The 24,930-nt window shown below is 40.6% G+C and overlaps 1 long non-coding RNA gene across 1 annotated transcript in view; it reads left to right on the top strand.

Moving 5' to 3' along the window:
* LOC109306092 overlaps positions 1–24,930 on the top strand; it is a 159,652-nt gene that overhangs the window by 64,026 nt on the left and 70,696 nt on the right. The window contains exon 2 of the long non-coding RNA XR_002099846.1: positions 17,805–17,878. This is a non-coding gene — a long non-coding RNA (uncharacterized LOC109306092). The remainder of the gene's footprint in view (positions 1–17,804; positions 17,879–24,930) is intronic.

Raw genomic sequence — 24,930 nt, 5'->3', positions numbered from 1 at the left:
AAGAAGCCTGCAAAAAAGCAGGGAAAAGCAGGTCTTCAGGTAAAAAAGAAAGGTTACTCTTTTTTTTTTCCTGCCCCTGGCTACTGATTGAGTGGGGGGGGTGCCCTCATACAGCCTCTCAGCCCAGGCCCAGCCCTCCTTTTATTTCTGTGTAGCCACAGCCCCAGGCTTGGCTGGGCCGGGGGGCAGCCCAGGTATCTGCCGGCCACCCCAGCCAATCAGAGGTGGGGGGGGCAGGCGGGGGGTTGCAATCTGCCCGTAAAATTGGAACCTGGAGCTGCAGTGAGCCCCTAAAATTTGGGCCCAAGATCCATGATTTGAGAACATCCCTACATATAACATAGCTATCTCATCACACATACAAGCAAGCTAGGAATTTGAATGCAAACACCTGTGCAAGTTAAGCATAGATTTTTATTCAAGTGAAAGTGATAACTAAAATCTCTTGAAAATCATGCTAATTTTCTGCTTAAAATTTCCACATTAGAAATTTAGTTATATTTTACAATGAAGCCTATATAATCAACAGTTTTAAAAGCTTCTTGTTTACTTCGACCTAAAACGCAACTGCAAAATGGAAATAATTTTACCTTTGCTTTCAGAGGAATAATTTTTGTAGGAGGTGTTTAGTTTTGCCATATATATATTTGCACCTTTACTTCAGATGAGCCCTAATTTTCAGAGAAATCTAGTTTGTTCTTATACAACCACTTGCCAGAAACAAATTTAAATTGTATTTGACACTTGTCTACAATTTCAGTGAGACCTAATCTTACCCTGATGAGGGACTATGTCAATTATTGAAGGTAAAGGGGCCAAATTGTAGCCCTGAGAGCTGACAAACAAGCATGTGTCTTCAACACCTGAGTAATAGATGCAGATAGTTTGACAGGATAAGCCACGCTTCCTTAACATCTGGACTTTTCTGAAAAGTTGCTTATACTACAGCTATATAAGAGACGTAGTGAGCTGCTACAATTGTGAGTGCTTCTATTGCTCTTCTAGCATGACTAGCTGAGGAATAGTGCAGGAGCTGTGTTCAGACCTTCCCCAGGCATGTGGCTACTGTTTTGTGCAGTACTACTAGTAACACTGGTTTTCTTCGTAATTAGGCTGCCTCATGCAATGGTGATCTTTTATCCCGTACTAGCACTCCCCTCACTTGTGAAGAGTAGGCTGGAATAGAGCTCTGTTAATTGCTTAACACAGTCATTAGCAGTGTTTTGCAATAGTGTGCTATAATGGTCCGGCTTGGGTCCTGAGCTAACTGGCGCTAGGACCCAGCCATTGCCACAGCCTCTTTCTGCTGGTTTTAGTTGTGTGGCTGCAGCATAGCACAAGAAAGCTCCAACATACCCAATTGCCCAGGTATAGCCAAACACCATCAAGGCCCTAGCTGTGCAGGCCAATTCCAGTGGCTCCACCACCTGAATCCAGCTTTTGGACTGTAGGTTTATGATCCCTGGCTTAGAAGGAAAAGGTGTTTTCAGATTGAGATGTTGGAACCATGAAGCAGGCAAAAAAAATTTAAAGCAATTAAGAGATGCTAAGGCCTGAGGAAAATTTAGGCTACATATTATCATTTTAATCATAGCCCAAAGTCTCCCGTTTTGCAAACTAAAATATTTTGGCAATCCATGTATAAATGCATTCAGAATTGTGCTATCCTGTGATGCGTGGCAACCATAAGCCAAGCTGTTTGCTTGTTATCAGTCAGCTAGCATGTCCATCATGATTATGATTAGCACTGCTGCATTTTCAGTATTTTTACCATGTAGTGTGCCATGTAGTGGGATATAATATCTTAAATGAAACAAGAAACTAAGAAATCATGCAATATTCATTGAAACTCTAAGCAGTTAGATTTCAAATCTTGTGGAAAAAAATTCTTGAAAATGTATTTGGAAAAAGGGGAGATGAATGTTTGACATTTTAAATAATGGCTTTGGCAAAGATAAAGATGACTGAGCAGAAAGCTGTTTTTTGGAATTGTTTTTTGAGGCAAACATTTTCTACTCTTGATGACCATGATCTACTCTGTGGAAAGGTGGCCTAAAGCTAGAGGTTTTTTCCTTCATGGAAACTCTGCCCAAATGTACATGTACTGCCAATTAAAAGCATCTACAGGGAATTAATGTAGAGTAGCTAGCATACTATCCCTTTCTTACTGTCTAGTCACTTCTCCATGCACATGTGTGTGCCATGAATTAAGCATATGCATGAGTGTTAGAAAATCCTGTTTGCTGTGAACAGTTTTCCCTGTGTCTGCTTGAGCAGGTTTCTCTGATTTTTTTCTGGGGTTTCCCATTTGTTAAATGAAGTTACTTACCATTACCTCCCAAAATCATAGAGATGTTATGTTCTATTATTTAATCATTGTGAGATATTTCTTACTGGGTGCATCTACAAATTGCCATACAGTCATGTTGCTACAGTGTTGTCCTTACTTTCTTTTGGAAGTACTAAAGTATGGTGCAGTACAGGTGGCTATTGCGCCGTGTGCATGGCGCATAGGTAGATTTTGCCACTATGTTGCCATAGTGGCACGCTATAACCGGGGAGCATGCCACTACGGCAACATAGCTGGTGATCACAAGTGGACACATGTGATTAGTACATTGCCATAGCTTCGCCATAGGGTGATGTGTAGATGTAGCCGATATTACTTTTTCCTTGAACTATGGTCCAATGTAAGAGTCACAACAGGTTTGTTACTAATGCAGGTGAGGTTCCAGTGTGCCCCCAAAACAATGTTTCTCCATGCAAAGTGTTGTGCTCACTTTTTTGTCCTAACTGAGGAATATACACAGGCTTACTTAATGCATATCTCAGGAAGGAATTTAGTTTGGATGAGTTTTTAGGGTTCTTTTTTCCTTCTTTTTCTTGTGTTTCTACTCTGTGGATACTGAGTTTTCAGGGAAATCAGCACATGAACAAAGACCTCTAGGTTGAAAGGTCAAATATGAGAAGGAAATGAAATGCAAAATTCTTTAACAGGTTTCCAATCTAAGTCTTGGCATTAAATTAAGTCATTTGAACGTGGGCGGGAAGTGGGTGTGTGTTGAAGAGTGGAGAATAAGAAAAAGCAGCACTTCCATTAGGGTGTCTGGTTATTGAAAAACCACAGAAGCTTGTAAGCTTGTTGGTATGTTTACAGTACATTTTTGACATAGTGACTTCCTATTTAAGTGTACAATAGGAAAAAGTGTGGTTCCTAAATTAATAAGTAAAGTTGCAAGGCAAACAGCTGGTAATTGACTCAGTAAAGCTTTCTAGACATCATACGGTACAGAGTTTAAAGAATTCTTTTTGACCTTTCATAAGAGGTCATGTGAAAAGCAATGAATTCGGAGGAAGCTAATTACAAAGAAGCTACATTTTTAAATGATTGCTTTATTTATCATCAGGCTGCACTGTGTTATAGCAGTATGCAGAGGTATATGGGTCATGAGTCTTCCCATTGGATAGACTTAAGGCCCTGTACCCCGATACTACCTTGTGTTACAAATGCTTTGTTCATTTTCCTTTTATTTGAATAAAGAGGCCTCTTTTATAATGATTTTATAGTGTTTTCTGTTTACTTCCACAATATGGGTGTGATCTTGATAGGAGCTTCCTGATAGGATCTTGATTGGATACCACTGAAATAGAGATACAATTATTATAATAATACACAGTGGTCCGGAAGATAATTTTTAGAGCCTGGAATTAGGAGACCAAGATTCTGTTCTCATCCTTGCCAGTTGGTTGCTGGATGATCTGAGGTATACTCTTTTGCAAAATAGGCAAGATTTTTGAATGGTTCTTTGTGTAGGCACCTGAGATGAATTGAGTCTGATTTTTTTCAAAGGTTCTTTCTACCTGCAGCTGTGCTTGGAAACAGAAGTAGTCAGTACTTCTGAAATTGAGACAAGGTGACTGAATTTAGTCATGTAAAGTCAGCAGCCATTCTTGAAATGTGGTTGGTCCTAATATCTCTGCGTTAGTTCTCTATCTGAAAATTGAAGGAATTATTACCTCCTTTAGTATGTGTTGGCAAGGAATTTTCTTTGTTAGTTCTCAAAGTACTTTTTGAACTGTTGGGATTCCCTTTATGCATCTCTCCCTGCTTACAACAAAACAGGACAAAAAAATGCAAAAGAAACTTGTGTTTCATGGACAACAGTCTCTGGCTTTATATGAAATGTAAGGTATCAGACCCATCTTTAATATTTTTGGATGACTGAAAATATACTCTTCATATACAGTCGCTGTCAGTAGTGGCTTCTAAAACTACCAGGTCCTTTCTCACCTCCAAGCCCCCTTGAGCTGTTAAGTTCAAAGAGAAAGTCAATCTGAAAACAATATAAGTTATGTTTAGGAGTTTGAGTGGTTCTAGTGCTTGTCTGCATAAGCAAATTATCTGATGTAATAGGGTATAATACAATGTATGAATTTTAATCAGTTATAGTTATATCTCTGTTCTTCTCCTATTCCAAGAGGAATACCTTTTCTCCAGTTTCTGTGTTACTTTGGAACAGGTTTAAACTATTTCCCCCCCCAAAAGTCACACTTATTTCAGAATAAATATCTCAACCTGGAGGTTTTATACTAGTATAAAGCAAGTGATTTATAATTATATCACTAGTGTTATCGTGATTTAACTGGAAAATTTTCCCAGATAAGTACATTCTTGTAGTTATTATGTATTTATAGTATCTTCATTTTCCTTCAAATATAGGCCTTCATCTTAAAAAGATTTGGCATGTTAAAGTAATTGAACTAATAGGCTAGTCTGGTGAAGTGCAACTCAGGGAGGAGTTCTTCTCTTCATGTAAATTTTATTAGTTAAAAAGGATGACTTGGTTATTAAATTGTAAAAAATAACTTTGACCTTTCTTACGATGAGGGGTTGAGAGTAAGCAGGCTATGTTTTTACATATAGCACCATGATAGAAACTGGAATATAAACACAATACTATCTGTGGTATTCTGTTACTTAAAAATGTAAATGCACAGATACAACAGTAAGTTTGATGTACATGCTTCCATAAGGTTTAATACTGAACACACAAACATTGAGGTCTGTTTTACCCTGTTTTTCTTACTTCGACAGCTTTCTAAAAAACCTCAGCCTCAATACCCTGACAACTGTATGTAAGGTCAAAAGCGCATTGCTGCCATTTTCTCTTTGCTGACACACATTTTGCCACTTATATAACTGCAAGCGATGCAGTGTGGTGTGCATCAGCTCCCATGCAGAACAGGCTCAACTAACCTTTTATTTCTCAGATGCAGCAGATCTCTGGCGCATCCAAGAACTAAAAGGTACGTGTATAAATACCCAAAAAGTCATTTTACACTAGTGAATAATTATTATCCTTGAGATTGTATAGCACCACTTTTGAACAGGTGTTGAGCAGTTCCAACTCCATTTGACTTGGGTGTGAGTTAAAGGTATTCAGTTACTGGATCAATCCACATGTATGTAGTCCTACTATCATAAATGGGACCTTCCATGTCAGAGAGGTTTGGAAGGTTCAGGGCTTTGGCCTCTAAATAATGGCATAATGTACAGCATTCTGGTTATATATTAATGACTTCTAGCTTTAGCTGAGAAAGAATATGCTCAATTAAAGAAGAAAGAGACAGAACAAAATCTGCAATTACATGTTCTGCCATATATATCTATTTGAAACATCTTCCTTAAGAAAAACAGAAAGATAAATGCCATCTTCTGTTCTCCTGGTACCCCCTTTTTATGTTTATTTTGAATTATTTTGCTGATGAAAGTAAACTTTTTTTTCTGTCCTTGTAATGAGATCAAGTTAATACAGTCAGTCAGTCATTATTATATGTCACTTCCTAAATTTAACATGGTGTATATGTCTAACTCTGGCTGTACAATGGAATAAGTGAATAAACAGTATGTACATTGATGGTACTATTTGTTTGTTCATTTTTAAAAGATTTTTACAAGCATAAAATTTGTTTTGGAAGCCTGTCATGCTCAATTATGGAAAAATATGCATCATTTGTGAGTTAAGTATAAAAAATTATATCATTATACTGTTGTTTCCATTATTTAAGTTTTGTTCTCTTTTTTTGAACATAGAAAGAAAGATGCAATAGAAGTCTAGCTTCCACAGATACTTCTTAGTTTTGAAGCAGTCATTTGTACATGTTGAATAAAGCACAGCATTATTATTATGACTGTTGTCAAAAAACATGACTGTGGAAAAAGAAGAATATGAAGGAAGCAAGCTTCTCCTTCTGATTCTCTTCTGCTATAATGAACTTGAGATTTTTCAAAGAGATTCGGTCACATAATTTCTGTTACCTGCAATGGGACTTGTAGGCAAAATCCCCTTGTTGGTTCTGAAAATCTCATTATGAAGTGACTTAGCACCTGGCAGTTGTTATACTTTAGTTGTGATTAGTGTACTAATTGCATTTAAATAGTAATCCAGCCACATTTTAAGAGAATAAATGATAACACAGAAATGAAACCAGCCACAAAAATATTCCACAATATTACACATCACACCTTAAACTGAACATGTGGCAGGGCTAGGCTGTACTCATCTCTAACCAGCCCTGGTGTGGTCCTCACTAGCTGACAGTCAGCTGACTGTCTACCAGGTCCAGGACAAGATCAGGGCTCTTACTGACCCTGATGGAGGATCCTACTGACCAATGATCAGCTGATTATCAATCAGTTGTGGAACCGCACTGAGGCTCAAACTGACTCCAATATGGTCGCAGAAGACAACCAACAATTAGTTGACCATTGACTGGCTCCTGGGTCATCACAGCCAGTTTGAGCCATGCTGCAGTTCCAGTCCAGCAGAAAATTAGCTAAGTTGAAAGCTTGCTGATGCTGGGGAAGCCTAGGATCATGATCCTAGACCCACCACTCCGCCCCAAGTAAGATTTGATCTTCAGTCCCAAAATTGCACATCCTGCCATGTATATGTGGCATGGAAGGAGGTGCTATTGTTGGGATTAGGGATCAGATCCCATTGTGCCTTTAAATGAATGTCTGTTAATGGCCTTAGATCGGTGCTCTTTCTCCCTCCTCCCCCCTTATTGTTTAATTTTTTAAATAATCTAACTCCCTCTGTTGCACAGAGATAGACAAACTCACTTATATGTGAAGTGTAGAAATTTGGCCTATAATAGTGAGAGGAAGACCAGAGAGCAGAGCAGCTGGAGTTTCTGGCAGTCAAGCTACGTAACTGGGCACCCCAGTCTAATACTTTTGTATGAGGAGAGACGGGACCATAGAAATAAAATAAACTGGGGGCAGCTGTTGTTTTCCCAAAATATGGGAAGCAAAATGGTTCAGGAAACAACTGAAGGATAGTTTCATGACTTTTCAGACTAGTCAGGAGATCTGATCCTACAAACGGTCTGTGCCAGCCTATCCATAAGGTGAATTTAATTGCTGTAACATAAAACGTAATGGTATATGGAGTCCACCGTACAAATCTATGTATTTAAAAATTAATTTCAGAATTAATTATTCCACATACAGGAGGGAAAAAAAATGCCAAAAGAAAAATCTTCTTGCTCACAATAATTGACAGATATGTTTTGGTATTAAGCACTTTCTCAATGGAATTGCTGTGTTTACTTGAATATGAGTTTTTTCACCCCGGTAGGCAAGGGGGAAAAATGCCCCTCATCTTGTAATTGCATACAAGGAAATCTCACTAAATATATTGTCTATCATGCTGCCAAAAGCAGCATGTGCTTAGCAATGGAAACCAACTGTGAAGTTGATTAAATGCAGCCAATACTGAGCATGACTATAAAACACAAGGCCCATATTGGACAAACATGCTGATGGGAACCTACCACAAGAACAGACTAGTGTCTTATTAGGTCCATCTGAATAAGATATATGGTTGTGCTCATTAAATGTGGTCTCCATCCTTGGCAACTCTTTTTAAAGTTACGGAGAGCTACTACATTGCATACATAGGGTTTTACCTAACTCGATGAAATGGAGGGCCAGTTTCATGGGGAGATCACGGGGCTGGCTGACGTATACATGGGCTGATCATGGTGGGGCCCCCACATGTCCCTGATTGGCCAAGGGGCCATGGTGGCCCTGCCCCTCACTGTTGATTGGTGGTGAGGGTTGTCCATCATACCACCCTGCCCATCACTGCTAATTAGTTGCAAGGGTTGACTATCATGTGGCTCTGCCCTTCACCATCAATTGGTGGAGAGGGGTGGGGCCAAATGATGGGCAGCCCTCTCAGCCAGTCAGTGGCAGAGGCAGTAACCAACCTTCCTTTAGTGGGCTGCTCAGCCAGGCTGTAGCACCATGAGGACTGCTGGCTTACTTTGGGAACCAGCATTTTATTTTCTATAAGTTTTCTTTGCATTTTTTTCTTGGTGCAGATTTCATGGATTTTGTGGATATTGCCCACAAGAATACTCAGTTCAAGTCACAAATTAATTAGCACCTGGATACTTTGTGGGGATATATCTGGAGTACACACACATTCTGAGCAGTGCTGAGCATTAGGGTCACCATGGCTTGAAGTGCTGTTGGCTCTGGTGAGGCCAATCCCAATGAACTATGTAGCAAATCACAAGCCTTTGGCTTTGGACTAAGATCATGCATAATTTATACTATATATAAGTTAGGTGCCAAAGTACTGCTCAGAAGTATGTTTATGGAATATCTGTGCTAAAACTTGCAGCAGTTTCAAAAATGATAAAATGCCTCAATTCTGGATGAACCAAGTATATGGGTACTATGTGCAAATTACTACAGCCTTGTTTAATTTCAAGGTTCTTGTTTTCAGATTTGCTCCTCACTTCCATGTGCTGAGAGAGAGCAGGGTCTGACAATAAGAAGAGGGGGAAGGGGTTGCCAAGGGAAAAAGTTGAGGGGAAGCAGAGAGCAAAGGGGCCTCCCAGATGTATCTTCCCTGCTGTAGCAGTGGAAGGGGGACAAATTCAAAGGAAACCTCCAATAATGAGGTTCTCTACCTGGAAAATTATAACAAATGTATACAGTTTTCAAACATAGAATCTAACTATTACAATCTTATAATCAGTTTCATCTTCTATTCGAGTGAGTATGGTATATACTTGATGAACTCCTGCCTTCTGGTCACTAAGCTCATACATTATAACAAATTATAACAAATTGACTCAGTGGGCCAGTTGCAGAGGTCTTGTTAGTTTATGGGAATCCCAAGAGATTCTAAATTGTTCTAACTTATAACAGCTTAACCCGGTATAATTGTATCTTCCCTCAGATTCATCTCTGCCTTTGACCTACAGCCTATGATACATGGGTCCTGCACTCTGGAGTTAATTGGAAGCCAATGCATCTTCCATGTGTTTAATGTATCTCTAACCAGGGAAGCAGCTGTATTCAGCATCAGTTGAAATTTGAGTGGTAGTTAGGTTAGGAAATGTAGGTGGAATAGGAAGAGGTGGAAAAATCAGGACATGAGTTGAGTTGAGGAGGAAGATAATGAAGTGTATTATATGAAGAGGAAAATGAGACATGAGATTATATTCATCAGAGAGGTAGGGATATGTTTTTTTTAAAGTATGAATACATAATAAAAAAATTACAATTGTTGTCTTTGATATTAAGAGGCTTTATATTATGGTTTATGAATGCTACTCTTACCAGTTGCATTTTAAACTTTTTCCCACGTACCCTTTTATCTACCTCTCCCCAAAACTAGATTTGAGGCCCAGATAATGCAACAGTGACCTCTTTTAAATTAATAATATTTGGATGACATCTTTAAAATGTGCAAAGAACTGCTTACAAATAGTGATATAAGGTAAGATGTATACAGTGGGGTTGTTTTTCATGCAGGACTTACTGTGTGTGTGTACATGAGACACTACTTCCCCATAGCGATGAGCTACATCACCATAGCTCATTGCTATGGTGACGTAGTGTCAGTACGCATGAACCATAACATTGATTCTACTGCTCAGTAGTAATGAGCTACTGAACAATAAGTTATTGTTACTGCACAGTAGCGTGGGGAAAACCCGTGTGGTGTCAGGACTGCGCAATAACTGCTTAAGCAAGTACTAAATGACTGCACAGTAACAACTGTATAGTCTGGCTCATGTGTAGACGTACCCACTGTGAGGCAAAGAGCACTTTCATTCTGAACTTTCCATAGTGTTTGAGTTTCACTACAGGCTATACAGGTCTGATTTGGTTTGTTGGCAGTCAAACTCTGATGATGCAAACCCTGGTATTACCAACCTAAAACACATAAAACTTATAAGATTGGAATAAAAATTAGTTAGCAAATCAAATTGTTTTATGGTGGCCTGATTTTTAGGAGTATTTTAGCTTCTGGGGAGTAAAATCAGCCTATCTCCTCCTCCCCCCCCAACCACAGATTGGGACAGATCATCTCAAAATTCAACCTTATAATGCCTGGAGAGGACAGGGCAAAGAGTGAAAATCTCACCCTTAACAGAAGTTCTTGAAGAAAGACTGAATTAAGGGCCATGTTGTTTACAGAAAAGTGAAAACAGAGAACTACAGAACGAGCCTTCTATTACTAATATATCTATATTACTAATATAGCTATATTAGAGAACGTTTGGAATAAAATTGTCAGAAAAGATGGGGGCATAGGGGGTGCCCCCGGATATGCGCATGGTGGGGCAGGCTGCCGCTGTGGGCTGGGGTTGCACTGGGCTCTTCCCAGTGGGGTCTGGGGCAGGTGGCAGTGGCACTGGGAGGGGATTATGTGGGGCGGGCTGCAGCCATCCTAAAATTCACCATAGCCCCCTGTGCCCTCCAGATAAGCTGAGGCTCCGTTCTGTGCCCCCGCCCTGCCCCAGCCCCTGCTCCACTCCCTCCCTTACCACAGGGGCCCTATGCCCCTTTCCTCCCCCCTCCCCTTCCACCACAGCAGACTTACCAGCTGAACGCAGCTCTCCAAGCTGCTGGGCTGTGCTCCTGGCCCTATGCATGCTGTGGCTGCGTGAATGCACGGGGCTTTTATCGGCCAAATAGTCAGTCACATCTGGCAAAAAAAGTAAATTTCCAATATAGTAAATTTTCTTTATGATCCGATATCAGACTGATCTATCAGTGGAATTAAAAATTGAGATATGCTTGTAGGTTTAAGAAAGGTAAAACTCTAGTCATCAACAGCACTACATGGCACTATATTATTTTTTTTTTTTTGTGATGTAAAAGAGCATTTGAACAGGGCATTTATTTATTTTATTGAGTGTTTTTTTTATATATTGGGCCAATCCTAGACTTGTCAGCATAGGAGCTGCAAGTTCTGCCTCTGTCTATGCTTGGTGTATGACCAGTGTTGGTATACTACCTAGTTCTAATCCTAAATATGAGGATAAATTCAATACCCCCCCTATACAGTAGAGAAGTGCATAGTCCCTTTTATGAATGGGGAACTGAGGCAAAAAAAATCTAAGGGATAGATCCCCCCAAAAATCTTAGATGCCTAAACTCAGGCAATAATTGACTCGGGCATTTCAGGCCCTGATAAGAGGTTACATTTATTGCATGATTCATTTAGGCTAGATATCAGGAGGCACTACTTCACTGTCAGGGCGGCTAGGATCTGGAACCAACTTCCAAGAGAAGTGGTGCTGGCTCCTACCCTGGGGGTTTTTAAGAGAAGGCTAGATGTACACCTTGCTGGGGTCATTTGACCCCAGTACTTTTTCCTGCCATGGCAGGGGGTCAGACTAGATGATCTACTCAGGTCCCTTCTGACCCTAGAAACTATGAAACTGTGTTAAATCATGTGATAAATTATAACAAGCTACAAGATGAGCCAATTTTATGGCTAGATAAAATGGGAAACCAGCCACATCTTTTCACATCTTTGTGGCTGGCTTGCATTGCACTTTTATTTGAATGTGTAGTATTGGGTTGCACCATGGTTTTAGCTGTTGGCATGTGGGGAGCTGATCAACTGAGGGGCTTCCTGCATGCTGGCACCTCATGCTACATGATGCATTCCAATCCAGTGCTACACAATACAGCTTTTAACCAGTCAGCATGCAGGAAGCCAATTGGAGCTGATGCTCATGTGCCACACCTAAACCCATGTGATGCAGCCCAATTCAGAGCTGCATTGTGAGGCTTTCAACTTCTGACACATGGGGAACCCATGGACTCCTTACTCCGGCAAGTTGAAATGGTGCTGCAGGAAGCATGACATCAGGGACCAGTCATACAATTGGACCCAGATCCCCAAAATTGGGTAAATTCTGTGTGTATGGACATCTGTCAGGGCAGGGCATTTGATTTTTGGGATATGGGATAAAATTAATCAGATCCCAATCACACAGATATATGGTCATCTGTCAGGCACTTATAGTTGCATTCAAGGGAGCCTATATGTCCCCCTGCAAAAATAAACAAACGAACAAAAAAATCCCATACCCCACCTATTTTCTAGTGTGTGGTACACTTAGTTAAATTGGGACTAGGACAGGGGGACAATAAGGAGAGAGAATGTGAGTCTGGAGAGGGAGAACAATAATACTGTGCAGTAAACTGGACTGGCAAGGTTGGAAGGATGATGCTAAAGTTACAGAGTAAGGAGACTGAAATTAAGATCAAGAGAAACTGGGACTAGGTCAGGAGAATGAAACTGAGCTGAGAAGACAGTGGTTGATAGCCTTATCCTGGAACAGGAATAGATAGGTCTAAATTGGAGGAGAAGGTAATAGGAGTTGTATCTAGGGGAGCTGAGAGTGGAGACACTATGCACATCTACAGGTGCTGTGTTTTAATGTGTATTAGCCTATTTTAATACTTATTACAGCATTACAACAAAAATTGTTTTCTTGCTAATGCACATTAAAATAGGCAAGTACACATTTTTCTAGTACTTTACAATGGAGGTACTAGATTTAATGCACATTACATAAAGTGCATTAATGAATGTGTAGACACAGCCAGTATGATTAGAGCACAGTCCGTTTCAGAGCCTGAAACAGGACTTAGGATCTGGGAGTCTTAGCATTACTCTGCAGTCTACAAATATTTGTTGAACCCATTGGCATGATTTCCTTTTTCCTTTTGCTGCTTGTTCACATAGAGGATAGCATTCTACTGTGGCTACCAATTGCCCATTAGCACAAAGAGCTGAGATCTTCACAGTATGCCTGAAGGTACTAACCCTAGTGATGGCCTGTGAATGGCCAGAAGGGAATTTCTGTGTTTTTTTAGTTTGTTTTAAAGTAAACTAGGAAATTTAAAAGCTGCGTTGAAGAATATTGTTAAAGGTGCAAGCTAAGCACTCAGCAGTTAAGAAATGGGTGAATTAAACCTGCCTGTAATATTTTAATTGGGTTCCTTGTGTGACAATGCAAGGTGATTATACAGTTTAATTTGTTACAAAAGTTCAAAGGTGTACACCGAATGAGGTAGGGGACTGCAAGAAGAAAAAGAATGGTTGAACAGTTATAGCAGTTGAATCTTGTCCTGGAGAACTGAATTCTGCCCCTGACTGACATAAAATTTCTGTGTGATATTAGGTACAAGTCACATACACCAAACTTTTAAAACTCTTTAATAAACCTGATTCTAGGATTTCCTACCTTTTTTGTGTGTGTGGTTTTGTAGCCTTGTGTGTGTGTGTGCGCATGCACACATGTGTATGCATAAAACAATTCTCAATTGCAACTAAAATTAGCCTAATCATCTGTTTGCTGTCTTTATATTCTGTCTGATTATTTTATGATTATCACTATTCTGTAATTAACACAAAACATATAGAGCTTTAAAAAGTGTCCTTTTGGTGCAGTTATATTTTATAACTATTAATAAACAATTTGACAGTAATTTTGGGGATTTTTTGACGTGGAACTTCTATTTGTGTAAATGTATTAGAACACAATTTTTAATTATATTACTAATTATATGATTTTTTTCCCCCAGAAGACACATGACTTAGTTGGACAAGTGAACAGAATTGTGGTCTCATGTGCATTTGTAAATCTGGAACTTTCCAATGTTCAAGTGCTTGATTTTACTACCTAAATAAACGTTCTTTTAATGTATATATAGTTTTGTTGCTATATCCTTATGGTTCTTTTTAGCAGTCAGCTGGATGACATGTGAAGGAAAAATAAAAACAAGATATTTGTGTTTATTATTTGAAATATTTGTTACATGTTAAGGATCACTTTATGAATTTACTATTTTTCTTTCATCAAAGAATTTGATAAATGATAAACTATCATATTTTCTCTCTCATTAGACACAATGCCATTTTTGCTATAGATGAAATAATTCAGATTAATATTAACTCTGGGTTTTTTTTCCGTTTGGCTATCAAGTTTTGGCCCTGTGTTGTGAACATAGTTAAAAGTAATGTTATGGCTATTGTTTAATAATAATTATTTCAATGGATGAGAAAAAGTGGAAAGAGCCATTTCTACAGCATTTTCTTCAAACATGCCAATTCTTTAACTAAATCCTTGCAGGTGGACTCTTGTGTCTGTGGAGAGCAATGCTTAATTAAAGCTCCATGGCCAGGTACAGACATTGCACATTTACTGGTATAAGGGATCAGAAACCAGTCTATACCTGTAACAGAACAAAAGTTTGGCACACACAGACTGGTTTGAAAATGGCAGAAACCAGTCTAAGATTTGGTTTCCCTCCCCTGGCAACAAAGGAGTGAACTGTTCTCTTCTGTGTGTTCTGTTCACTACTGATCTAAACTATGCCACTAAACAGAAAACTGCATAACTTAAATTGATTCTGTCTCAGGCTTATTGAATGTCTATGCCTAGCCCCTATGTCTGCAAAAATTAACTCCATATGGTTGAATAACATACTTTGGAAATGTTTTTTTTAACTATGGTGCAGAGATAGGATGATCCTTTTTTATTGGGCTCCAAAAACAAAAATCCAATGACCCTCCAGAAGCCTTATACACACAAACCTTTCACAAGTCATTAAAAGTTAATTGAATACATAGGATTTCCACTTTAAGCAATAACAATTTTCAGATAATTTAAATATGTGGCCAATAAAATTTTGAACAAACCATTTTCAATTAGTACATTTATACCTCCATCTTGTAATCTGCCTTTAAGATGCGCTTGTTTTCACTCAAAACATTTCTGTTCCGTGTTTGCTTGGTTCTACACAAAGAATGACATAAGGAAGGTTTATTTTGGTCTTTTCTGGTCAAGTAAATGGTTGGGATCAAGTCGGACATCTAGCACTTTTAATTGCTGACAGTTATGGATTGTGGGAGTATTGGGATAAACTCTTGAACTCTTTGACTAGGGACATTCAAAAAGCCTGAGCTTGAATTGATTCAATCTTTGCATAAACTGAATCAATTTGCAAGTAAATTGACATTCACTTCTGAGTCCTGAAATGCAGGCATGTGCCTGTAGTGTCTCAGGCTAGAAGCCAGGGGGTGCTAAAGCAAGCCCTGGGCTGCAGGGAAGCTGTGCTAGGGGGCAGGGGAGGGAGGTGTAGCCCCAGCAGGACTGAGTATGATTGGGGAGGGCCTGTAGGACCCCAGCCAGGGTGTGCTTGGAGGGGAAGTGAGGAAGTAGCCCTTGCCAGGCTTGTCCCTGAAGCCAGACACCAGCATAGGCAGTGCCCCAAGTGAAGTAGGGCAGGGAGATTAAACTCCCCTATCTCCTCTCTCGGGCATGGGCATGGTCTGCTCAGCTTTCCCCCCTGCTTGCTGCTTGCACAAAGGAGGGCCTGGTCAGAGCCAGCAGGCATGCCACTGTCATCCACCCAGGGCTGCCAACTACCCAGCTGGGGCTGTGGGGCTGGGATTTGGGCTGTAGGTCTGAGAAAGGCTAGCCTACAGGCGCTGTTGAGGACAGATGTGGTGGGGCAACCCAGTCTGGGCCACAAGGGCTGGACCCGTCCCAGCAGTCTGGTCTTGGGCTAGGGCTGTGACAGCTGGGTGGCTGGATTGCTCCCAACTCCTCATGCCCAGGCTGGGCAGGGATGTTGTTGACTCACAGCTGTCTGGGAAGGGCCTGGTAGAGCTGGCTCAGGCTAGGCCATGGGGGCAGGGCCCTTCCCAGCTGGCTGCAGCTCCATGACAGCCTGGCATGGTGGCATGGGCGGTGGCTGGCCAGGCAGCAGGCTGCCCAGACTGGCTCAGAGGCAACAGTGGACCCAGACCTTGGCAGCCACCTGCTACGGGCTTGTGTGCCCACAGCTGCCACCCTGTTCCTCACTGTGCGGCACTTGGATGGATGCAGCTGCACCACAAGCTGCGCGCTGGATAGGGCCAATGTGGCTGTTTTGCCTCTCACCTTCAGCTGCCACTACTGCCCCTCCCCCTTCCATGCCGCTCTATGTGGGTGGGAGGGAAGCTTCTGCCCAGTGCATCAAGCTCTAGCTCCAGCTCCCAGCTGCCTTCCATCCACTCCGCCTCCTGGCATGATGAGCAGTCCTTGCCGGCAGGCAGAGAGGATGGAAGGTGTTTAGGAGCTGGATCTCCATGCACCGGGAATAAGCCACCGGGCTGAATCTTCCGCCCACCCTTCCCCACCACTCAGAACAGTGCAAAAGGGGCAGGAGTGGGAGGAGGAGTTGCTGCTGGGGATCAGGGGAGCATAGCAGCACCTGGTGGGCTGCACTGGCACTGGATGTAGCTGCACCCCAAGCTGCACACTTGCTGGGGCCGGTAGAGCTGTTCTGCTCCTCTCACCTCCAGCTGTGACTCCTGCCACACCATGCTGCTCCAGGTGGGTTGAAGCTTCAGCCTGGGGGCTTCTGCCCAGCACATGGAGATCTGGCTCCAGTTCCCAAACGCCTTCCACCCATGCTGTCTGCATGTAGGAGCTGCTCATCATGCTAGGCGGGCAGAGTGGATGGAAGGCAGCCGAGAGCTGGAGCTAGCACTCCATGTGCTGAGCAGAAGCCACCGGGCTGAAGCTTCAACCCACCTGAAGTGGCATGGTGTGGCAGGAGCAAGAGTCACAGCTGGAGGTGAAGGGAGCAGAACAGAGTCCCTGTGCCAGGGAGCCATGAGCCCCTGTTGTAGAGAGCTGCCTCTGAGCTGGCCAGCCATCATCCATGCCATCCCCCATGCTGCCAGGCCAGGCTGTAGCAGAGCTGCAGCTGGCTGGGAAGGGCCCTGCCCCTGCTTCCCAGCCCAGACTGGTCCCTCCATGCCTTCCCTCACCGGTGCTTGTAGGCTGGCCCAGCTCAGCCCTCTAGCCCCAACCTCAGCCCCAGCTTCAGTTGTGGATGAGTCAGGCAGATGATGGAGCCATGCCAGTGGGCAGGCTCTGGCCATGCCCTTGCTGTAGTGGCAAGAGGAGGAGGCGTTAGCCTGACAGGGGCTGTTCCACCCAGCCAGACACATCCTGCTGTGGTCCCTGGGGGGAGAGGGAAGGGAGTAAATCCCCTCCTGCCTCCTTAGCCTCAGGGAGCCATGCTGGGCTGGCATCTGGCCATGCCCCCACCCTTGCTAGAGAGCAGAGGGGTGGGGCCAGCCCTCTCTGGAGCAGACAGCACAGCACAGCCTAGGGCTGAAAAGCATGCTGGGATGCTGGGGGACTCTGGTTTAACTTGAACCAGGAAGGGGTTTGGGACACAAGTTCTATAAATCATTTTGACTCAAATCAGTTAAGTCTGATACTACATTCAACCAGTTTTATCATAAACCGATTTCAGCGATTTAAAAACTGGTTTATGCGTGCTGAACTTCTGTTCTGTTACAGGTTTAAATCAATTTCTGGTCAGAAACTGGTTTATGTGTAACTTCTGCCCCTAGGTTTTATGAGGACTTGTGTGAAACTTGTATTTGTTTTCTTTCTGTCATTTACAGATACCCAAGAGAGAGAGTTCTGCCCTGAAGGGAAAAGTTGAGGGAAACTGGGGATTCGGCTACACTTGCCCCGAGTAAGTGAAAGTTTGGATGGAAATTTTTGTTACATAATGACATTAGTGTCAGTTTTTAAAGATTTTCTTTCCTTGAAAAGTAAATATTAACTATATTGGCTTTACATGCTGGAAATTATGAAGATGACTCACAGTTTCTTGGAATGAAATGGGAAAGGAATATTTAGGCCAGTCTAATAAAATGTTGTATAAAGCCTTCAACATTTCATAACAGGCCTTGTTTTTACTTCCACCTTCAAAGTCTGTATAAAATTAAATGCAGAAAAAGATTGTAGGTCACGTTTCTGGTATCATGGGTTGTTTTTGCTTTTATGAATTCCTTTTATTTTTATCTTTATTTTGAGAATAAATGTTTAATTCAATGTCTTCTTAAAATTAAGCCCATGCTTTGCTGGATTGAGAATAAAGTGCAGAAGAGTTTGCAGAGCTGAGGGTTTACAGTGGAAGCATTCGAAAATCAGGGAGCAAAGACGGACAAAGAACAGAATGTAAGAGAAAATGGTGAGCTAATACAACAATTTAGCAAATTGCAGAGAGTAGCTTCTCATTGCTGTATTGATTGAGGGGAAAGCTACTGTCATTTGAAAGAGTTGCCATTAAGTAACAAAAGGGTGCTCTTTCACTGCTAGGGCTGAGTATCGTGGCAGAGATTCCTAGGCTTTTGCCATTCATAGATGTAGAAACAGAAACCAAGAATCCAAGAACCAAACCTAGTGTCCTACATGGAAACAATTACTGCTGAGCCCTGGGACAAGCCTGACAACTTTCCAGTTTACCAGGAAAGGTGATTAAAAACTTATTCTGGTTAGATTAAGTAATATTAGAGGTCTAAGGGATTCATTGTAATCCATTAGGGTTTTTTGAATGAGTAGCTAAGTACTGACCACTTTCCTGTTGAGTATGTTCTTAACATAGAGACAAGAGTTAGAATTCCCTTAAATAAATGTCATAGTTTTAGCACTTATCCATGGTAGCAGCTTGGTAATTGGTAATGCTAATGAAAATCCTATTTTTCATCCTGAGAGGTTTATATTAATTTATACCTGATGAATATTATATGTTTCTACCTGTGTTACCTTTTACAGAAAAATGCTTCTAATGGTGTTTCTTGTCTTTGGTTCAAATCTGGTCTATACTCATATTAATGTGCTTTATTCCAAAGCATTATCATAGCTTAATCAGATTTGTGTTTTCAGTACATTTTAAATAAGAAATCAATACATGCAGTTTAACTATGTAAGAAAATACATTTTAGTCCTCTACAGTATTAACTGTAGTTTTTATAATGGAAGTGTCAATGTCTTCTATTCATTTACTATATTAAAAAGTATCAAGTGTGAAACTTCTTGTAACAAACCGCAAAATTAAATAAGCTTTAAGATTTTGATTTCATGATGTGTTGCACGAATACACAGCAGAAGCATGGATCCTTATCTTCACTGTGAAATATTTAGGACTTCACTTAAGGTCAGTTTTGATTGTATGTCAAACATTGTTTATGAGTCACTGCATTCAAACTGACTGGGTTGTTTTCATGTACATTTATAGTCAGTACTGAAGAGATGATTCTTGCAAATGGTGCATGCCTTTTGCATCACTATGGATCCAGCTCCAGCATCTAATCCTGAGATAATGGTGCACAAGTGTAAAGTTTATTAGAGGAGTGGAATACAGTATTCTTAAATAACACTGGCACATTTTAAAAAAAGAATTGGCTTAACAGTTACATTTTTAGTGCAACAGCATGGAGAAATTTTCCCCTTTTTTCTTAACTTTTGTACTTGCACAGTTGTGAATGTTTTCAGTCTGTCTTTGCATATTTTAGCTTATTGCTTTTGACAATGATGAAAGACAAGGTATTCCTTGACCTTTAGGATTTGGATTTGTATAAGTTTGGCCATTCATTTTAAGCTCATTCTTTTTCTCTGCATTGTTCACGCTTTGTCATTTTGAGTGTTGCAGTAGAATTTCAGCAAGAAATACAGTCGCTCTAGAATTATAGTTTAATTTTTTTTCTTTCATGTGACAAAGAAGCTTGTCAGATAAAAAAAGTTGTCAATCAGCTGTTCTTTGCAAAGAATATGTAGTTGCATTTGTCTTGCCTCGAAACGGAGATGTAGCTGGTGTAGTTCTCTGAAAAACTAAGCATGTGAAGGCCATGCATGCCCTTTTTAGAATCCCGAAGAAGGCAAAAAGTTAAGAAACATGGAGTTGAGCTAGTACTGATTTAGTCTGTCCTCATATTGATATAGGATTGTTCTCCATAGCAATTTATTTAGTGCTTTACCCACCTTGCTCTTTTATTTGCCAGTCATTTGTGGTTATTGTGGCATTTATTTATTTTCCTTTTCCAGAATTGAAATTTAGAGTCCTGAGGCCAGATATTCCCATTTAGGCACATAAATGAAAGCACTGATTTTTGAAAGGAGTACATGTCCAGCAGCTTTTAGTGGGCACATCATTTTGAATGAGAGCTGAACTTTTGTGAAAGTCTGGTCTTCTGTTTGCATCAGCATAAAGTATGTTAGTGCAACATTGCCTGTTATAGTAAATTGTTTTTCAAGGATCATTGTATAATTTTAAAGCATTTGTTTTCTTTTCTAATGAGCTAAGCAAAGACTATTTATTCTGTAAGACATAGCAGTTCAGCTATTTTTAACAGTTAATTTCAGAGGGATTATTATTATTATTATTATTATATTCTGTGGCTTCTGACAGCAATTTTTAGGAAACAAATGTATTTCTGTTCAATCAACATGGCAGGTAATCTATCATTTTTATTATATCTTTTCTCATGGAGGTAAATTAAGTTTGTGATTTGATTTGAATCAACTTGGAAACTGAAAATTCCTAATAAAATTTACATTTTATTAGATGTTTCTGTAAGGTTTTCTTGTCTTCTGTGGAAATTTTTTTTCAGTAGTGATTTTTTTTTGTTGTTAATGAGAGGTTTTAAGGCTAAAGGTTTAAATATTCTGAGTGTTAATGAAACAAAACAAATCAGTTTGAACAATTGCATGTGTTGAAATTATTGGTTCTCAAGGAAGTAATAGAATGGATGTCTGCAAGGAATACTTATTTTCATCTTCAGCGTACAGTCTGTTATTTTAGGTCTGCTGACCTAAATGTTAATGAAATTAAATCTTCTTGTTTTATTTCACAGCCCAAAGCAAATTGTCACAGTCTTTCCTCAGTGTTTGGAAACCAATATATCAGTAAACTTGAAAAGTACAAATGTCCCTTGGTTGGCCTCAGCATTAAAATATATAGAGACTGCTGCTTTATGAGGCTGTAAATGAGATAATTGATCACTAATCCAGGACTTGGAGGTAGATGTTGGCTTTTAAAGAACAATATGTTATTTTACAAATTCCTTTAGAGGTGAATGTTTGTTTTTAGTGATTCCTGGAGAGTAGGAATCTACTTTATGATGATACTCTGCATTAATAAAATACGTAGTTTTCTGTCTGTGGTTTTTTTGTTTAGGACCCAACTCCTTTTGAGCACCCTGCTACCATACAAATTCCCAAATACTGTTTACCATTAGCAGAGAGTGGGAGGTTCTGTTTATGGTTGATAAGAAAATTTCACTTGCTCTAAATTTAAAAGGAAATGTGACTTCAGTTAATGTGCACTACATATGAGAAGCAATATGGTTATTCTGGTTTTGTGATCCAAATATTGAGAAGAATTGTAGAAAGGAAGGTAGAGGGACTGTTGGATGGGGGTGGGCAAGAGGGGGTGACAGTGGAGGGGTGAAGTGTGATATGAATGAGTATTTTGTATCCTCTTTAGGTGGATGAAAAAAAGCTCATTAAAGACCGGGGTTGCCCAATTTATTTGTTTATTGCTCTTTGATATTTAGAAAGCATCTTCAGCAATCCTTTTTGCAAACCAGCTCATGCAATAACTGGCAAAACAGAAGCAATTAGTGGTGTAGTCTCAAAGGGAATCTCAAGCTTCACTTTAAGTGCAATGATTAAATCCTCTAAAATGGTAACCAGTGCTGCCAAAAATTCCTGTAATTGGTCGCTAATGTATTTTGTTGTAGCAGTTGATAGCTACTAGATTTCAGGCACATAATTAGTAATGCACACACGTTTGGTGAGTAAAATTGAAAATCCTAATAACCAAGGCTAGAGTGGGCAGAAAGGAGCATAGAGCTAGAAATAGTGAATACTGAAATAGTGCTCCGTTGATAGTACCTAAGTAGAACTGTATGCTTCAATAAAACAAGTGTCCTACTGTGCTGGAATACAAATGGGCTGTCTGTGGCAGGATACAGCAAAGACGTTTGGCAGAGAGGGATTTGAGAGCTTCTGGCATAATGTAATTGAATTGGCCATTTCTTTAAAGATACAGCAAATTGTTTGTTGCAGCATTCGTCATCACAGGAAGGTCAGACAGCTTGCCAAACATATGATATTCATAATAAAAAATTAAACAGTGACTCTTACACTTAAACACAAATCATTTTATCATATTTGCAGAACCTGCAAAATGAATGGGAATATATTTTGAGGCACCGTTATATTTGTAATTTAAGTAAGATTGAAATTTGAGAAGGGAAGAGAGTATTAGTCAGTTAAAATTACCCCACAGGAATTTAGTTGGTTCAACAGAGAAGACCCCTGGTATGAGGTGGCCTTAGGTATATTGCCAGGGGTGCTTGTTCACTCTTCTATGCCCTTTCAAGAGACTAGATGTTGTGCAATCATTTTTTTCCAGTTAAAAAAACACACACACAAAAATGGAGAAGGGAGACTTAAAAATATCTCCCTTAAAAAATAAAAAGGATTGCTACTCCTTGTTAGTATTGGCTATACTGTGACAGAACTAGATGATGCAATAAACTACAGCGTATCTAAAGTGTTATATGAAATACTTAGTATCAGTACATTGGGAAAGCCCTTTCAAGTTGCATCCAGAACACTGAACATAAATTGTATTATGACAGGGGCTTTGGGCCACACAGTGATGCCTCAGCAAATGAGAAGCTGTTAGCTTTTAGGTCCTAACACATTCAGAAGACTGGCATTTTGATTTCTTGCACCAGTGCACCACTGATAGAGTTGGAAATTGGAACCAAAATAATTAGATTGGATATACAGATCCCAACAAACCAGCCAGGAAAAGGGAGGGGAAATGCTTTGAATTTTAAAACACCTTGCTCTTTTTATTTTATTTTTTATGTGTGTGAAAGAGGAGGAGGAAAACTAGAGCACAGGTGGCTATTGTTTATATTCCAGCCTTATAAGTTAAATAATTACAGAAAGTTTTCTTCATGTCAAAAGCTGGGTGGTTAAAGATAATGAGCTATGTTAAAATAGATAATGAAATTCATAACTATTATTACAGTAACATAGAATCGTATATTTTAGGGGGTAGATCTTTGCTTTAAAAACGCAGACTCTAGATATTAGAAAAGGGAAAAACCTACCTGAGTATCTATTCCATTCCTCCCTTCCAGTGCAAAATTGTTCCTTACAGTATATTTTCTAATACTTTGTCCAGTAATGGACTCCCTTATTCCTCTATGGAGAGTTTTCTACAGGCTAGTAGAGCTAATAGCTCATTCTACCTGACATGTCTTTCCAGATATTTAGCTTATATATATTTTTTTTTTCTTTTTCCCCATTTACTCCTTTTTACATAAAGCAGAAAACTGTTCCATCCACTGCTCGGTGGGTGTACCCTTAATACATATGTGAACTATAGTCTGCCTCCATGTTGAGCCTTCTCCAAAGTTATGGTTGTGTCAACATATTTAAATCTAGTAATCATTCCTGATAAGTCAGGTTTTGTTTTTTCCTTACTTCCATATACTGGTTTGTTTGTTTTTTGCCATTTACAAGACTCCATTTATTTCACCAGCGGACCCAGATCTCCAGATGTAGTCACAGCGTATAGAGGGCAAATATTATGTCTTAGTTCCATGATAGGATATCTTTGGATATGCTGCCCAAAAATTTATCTGCTTTTTCTCCCCCCTGCCCCTTACCATATTCTGTTGCATGCTTCTGTTTAGACTGCTGCCTGTGGGAGCATCCAGACGAGCCTGCATGTGCATCTTGCAGCCTCTCAAACCCCTCTGAGATGCTGCAAGAGGCATGCGCAGGAATGAGAAAATGTTCTCCTCACTGCAAGTTTGCAGCGCCAGGGCCAAATTAGACCCCTAGATATCCAGGGGTCAAAAAAACCTGCACAGAAAAAAAGCAGGCAGCCGGGGGCTGGGTCCTCCATAGAGATGCTCTGGCTGCCAGAGCTTCTCTATGGTTAGCCCTCGCCCTGGTGCTGAAGCACGCTGCCTGCCTGTGAGGGCAGGCAACATGCCAGCAGCAGGGAACTGGACTCAGGCTCCACTGCTGGTAAGTAAGGGGTCAGGGGGTTGGAGGAGCTGGGAGGGAACCGTGGGGGGGGACCCCCACCAGCCCTGCCTGCTCCCCCAACCTCCCGATCCCTCTAGCCCCTGGGGGAGGCAGCAAAACATATATTCATGAATTCATGAAACATGTATTTAGAATTCACTTTATTATGATGATAGAGACACTGGTAGTCTTCCAAATTGCTTTAGCACTGTGGATATATCAATAAAACATTGCCCAGCTGATCTCTGTCTCCCTCTCTCCCTCTCTCTCTCTATTTATAGCAGTCTTTTGTTTTAACTGTGGAGGAACATGGATTTTGGGGTATTTTACAGAGTGATTTGGGGATTTTTCTTATCAGGGATTTTGCAGTGTTCTGATAGGAAACACCAGAATTCTTGCTAGGGAGGCCAGTGGCTGGACCCTTCCTGCTCAGAGCTGGCAACTTGGACACAGCTAGAGGTGGCTGACCTCCTGGCCAAATGGGGCCAGGAGGACATGCTTTGACAGTTCAGATTAGGCCACCACACTGGGAACATCTTCCAGGTAATACCTGCACAGATGGCCGAGCAGGGGGCACATGGTAGTATCACAGAATCAATGACCTAGACAGATCATCGAGTCTGACCCCCTGCCATGGGCAGGAATGAGCACTGGGGGGGTGGGAGGGGTCATAAGACCCCAGTC

Source organism: Crocodylus porosus, unplaced genomic scaffold, assembly GCF_001723895.1.
Source record: "Crocodylus porosus isolate Cpor-Errol unplaced genomic scaffold, CroPor_comp1, whole genome shotgun sequence".
Classification (NCBI taxonomy): Eukaryota; Metazoa; Chordata; order Crocodylia; family Crocodylidae; genus Crocodylus; species Crocodylus porosus.
This window is presented reverse-complemented; position numbering and strand designations above follow the sequence as displayed.